Here is a 3,908-nt window from a genome sequence, read left to right as displayed (position 1 = left end):
TTAGACTGACTAATAGCAGTACAAGCTTTGCATTCTTTTGATAAGGTAATTTTAACTGTGCCACAGGGCCTTACTACTTCTAGGCTTTGCTAAATTTACTAGGCCTTACTTTATACAAGGCCTCACTACATCTTAAACTATAATTAGGCTTTTAGCAACAACATATAGCTTAATATCAAAACAAATACAGAAAAACACTTGGTCTAATCTTCATAGAGCCTTCAGCAAGCACCTTTATCACACAGACATACTTTTCAGCTGCCACAATGCTGTCCTGGAGTCATGCAGCCCAGGGCCAGGACTTCATAAACCCATTTTGGACCGTCCTGCGCAATTAGGGATAAGTGGCCAACCTAGATCTCAGACAGTATAACCCAGAGCTGAGAGATTATCCTGGCAGCAGAGGGGAGGGAAAATTTTTCCTTTTAAAGCGGCAGAGGGTTGCTTTCCATTTTACTGATGTTGATGGGCCCAGAGGGGAAAGTTTATAATGCAGCCTGGGGCTTATTGATTGATTATAGTTCAAATCAGTGGTTTGGCTTGGGACTGTGAAGGGCAGTATTTAGAGGTCCCCTTGGTGCCCTGGGGCACTCAATTGCCTTCAGCCCTGCCAGGGGCTGGCTCAAAGCAGGGGCACTGCTGACCCCAGAGAACAGCAGAGTGAGTGCTGAGCCTGGAGCAGGGCAGAGCATGGGGACACAGAGCCCAGAGCAGAGCCAAGGGGCCCAGTGCCCAAGAGGGGCAAAGACAGGGGCCAAGGGCCCTTTGCCTAAAAGGGGCACAGACAGGGAGCAGGGGCCTGGTGTCCAAAAGGGCAACACTAGGGCTGGTGCCTCAAAGCCACATCCAATGCAGTGTGGCTTGGAGAAAAGGCTGTGTGGCTAGAGGAAAGGGGAAAGGCTGAAGAGGCTGAACCCCCAGTAAGAGAGACTGATGGAACAGTGACACCCGCAAGGTTTGGGGCATGATGTAGGGGAGGAACGGAGCCATACATTTACCCTTAAGGTTATAGGTGCCCTGAAGTGGCATGGTCAGGCTGAGAGGGCCCACCAAGCCTGAGGGCCTGGATTGGGGCTCACGCTAAGGCCTGTGGGCAGCCTTCCTCTTAATCTCATAATTACATCAAGGCATGGAAGGAAAGACAGAAGGAAGGGCACCCTAGAGACAGAGTGGGGCATGGTTGTGGAGCCACCAGGGGTGCCATGGCTACCCCTCACACCCCATGCCACATCCTCCCAATTAAAGGCTTGTGCCCTCCATTGGTTCCCCTGGGTCACATGGTCCTTCATGGGATGACTCAGGCCAGGCTGTTGGTGGTGCTGCAACTTAGGCCTTTGCCCATAAGCACAAAGAAGACATAGATGTAAGTCCCAGGGGACTTGACAATAGTAACAGCAGATAGGAAGGAGTTTGCCACAAGATTAGACATCCTCTCCACCTTTCCCAAGGCTGGGGTCTGACTCTACAGTTTATTAATATATAGGAATAGAGGGATTTGCTTTGCATTTTACAGTGTCTGAGGATTAGGGAGGATTTTACTGTGTGAATTACTATGTCTATATGGATGGGAGAAGATTTTGCAGTATTTTTTATATATAGTCCGTGGGTATGGAAAATACACAGTCCTTGTTTACAGTTTTAGGAAATATTACAGTGTATTACACTCTTGTGCCTTTCTCTAAATAAGGGGTGTTGATTTGCTGGTGAGCATATTTTGAACTGTGTTTATGCCCCTCAATTTATGCCCTGCTGAGAAACAGAATGTTGCATTGTCAGGGAATATACGAGAAGCAACATTTGTTCAGTAATATCTTTTACTGGACAAACTACCACATATAGCCAGGATGGAGCCTTTTCTGATAAATGTCTCACAAATGTCAGAAATGACCACTGAAATATCATAGATTTATAGATTCACAGATGTAGGGTCAGAAGGGACCTAAGTAGATCATCAAGTCTGACCCCCTCCCCTGGGCAGGAGAGAATACTGGGCTCATATGACCCCAGCTGTCAAGCCTCCTCTTAAAGACCCCCAAGGTAGGAGCCAGCACCACTTCCCTTGGAAGTTGGTTCCAGATCCTAGCTGCCCTGACTGTGAAATAGTGTCTTCTAATGTCCAGCCTGAACCTACTCTCAAACAACTTATGGCTGTTATTCCTTGTTACTCCGGGAGGTGCATGGGTGAACAGGATACCCTCCAGCATAACTACTACTCCCCACAGCTTGGTGTCATCTGCAGACTTACTGAGGGTGCACACTATGCCATCTTCCAGGTCATTCCTGACCCCCATTCCCCACTGGTCCCCACTGGTAAGTTTGCAGATGGCCACCAGGTCCCCTCTCAGCCTTCTCTTGTGAAGGCTGAACAGGGTCAGGTCCCGTAGCCTCTCCTCATAAGGTCTGCCCTGCTGTCCCTGGATCATGCGAGCGGCCCTCCTCTGGACCCTCTCGATGCTGGCCACATCTCTCCTAAAGTGCGGCACCCAGAACTGGACACAATACTCCAACTGTGGCCTGACCATTGCTGCATAGAGGGGGAGGATCACCTCCTTGGCACTGCTTGTGATGCATCTGCGGATGCATGACAAGGTGCGGTTGGCCTTACTGACTGTGTCCTCACATTGGCGGCCCATGTTCATTTTGGAATCGATAATGACACCAAGATCTCTTTCTGCCATTGTGCTTTTGAGAAGGGAGTTCCCCAGCTATAGGTATGCTGCTGGTTCTTACTGCCCAAGTGCAGTACCCTGCACTTGTCAGTATTGAATCCCATCCTATTCTCATTTGCCCACCCCTGTAACCTGTCCAGGTCCAGCTGTATCCTGTTCTTCCCTTCTAGTGTGCCCACCTCACCCCACATCTTGGTGTCATCAGCGAATTTGAACAGGGTGCTTTTCACCCCCTCGTCCAAGTCACTAATAAAGAGTTTAAACAGTGCAGAGCCCAAGGACCAAGCCCTAGGGGACCCCACTGCCCACATCCCTCCAGGTCGAACATGACCCATCCACCACCACTCTCTGGGTGCGGTCCCTCAGCCAATTTGCAACCGATCTGACTGTGTAGGCATCAATGCCACAGTCACCTAGCTTTTTAATGAGAATGGGGTGGGAGACAGTGTCAAAGGCCTTCCTGAAGTCCAGAAAGACTACATCAGGTTGGTCCCCCACTACAGTATCCTCATCTTAGTAGATGGTTGGGCAAGTTCTTTTTGTAGCGGGGGACCCAAAACTGAACACAGTACTCCAAATGTGGCCTCTCCCATACTGAATAGAGGGGAATAATTACTTCCCTTGACCAACTGGCAATACACCTACGAATGCAGCCCAGTATGCTGTTAGCCCTCTCAGCAACAAGGGCACACTGCTTGCTCATATTCAGCTTATTGCTCACTGTGATCCCCAGGTCCTTTTCTGCAGAGCTGCTGCCCAGCCAGTCAGCCCCTACCCTGTACTGGTGCATGGGATTGTTCCGTCCTATGTGCAGGATTTTGCACTTGTCCTTGTTGAACCTCATGAGATTCCTTTTGGTTCAATCCTCCAACTTGTCTAAATCACCCTGAATCCTAGCTTTACCCTCCAGCATAACTACTACTCACTGCAGCTTGGTGTCATCTGCAGACCTACTGAGGGTGCACTCTATGCCATCTTCCAGGTCATTCCTGACCCCTGACCTTTGCCCCCAGAAGTCCTTCCTCTTGCCCCCAGAAGTACTCTTTTTGGAAGGGTGTTTGCCATCTTGAAACCAGAAAAAAACCCAAATTATATACTAAAAATCAATCCACAATACTTTTGTTTTATTTTTACAACATATTTTATTCCTGATTTGTGCCTATTTGCATTGTATGTATAGAGGTGATTGCATAACAGCTCAAAATGAAATCTTACTCTTGTATATTGCAGGGGATTGGG

This window comes from Gavialis gangeticus, unplaced genomic scaffold, assembly GCF_001723915.1.
Source record: "Gavialis gangeticus isolate Ggan-Ray unplaced genomic scaffold, GavGan_comp1, whole genome shotgun sequence".
In the NCBI taxonomy this organism is placed as follows: Eukaryota; Metazoa; Chordata; order Crocodylia; family Gavialidae; genus Gavialis; species Gavialis gangeticus.
Note: the sequence above shows the minus strand (reverse complement) of the source record.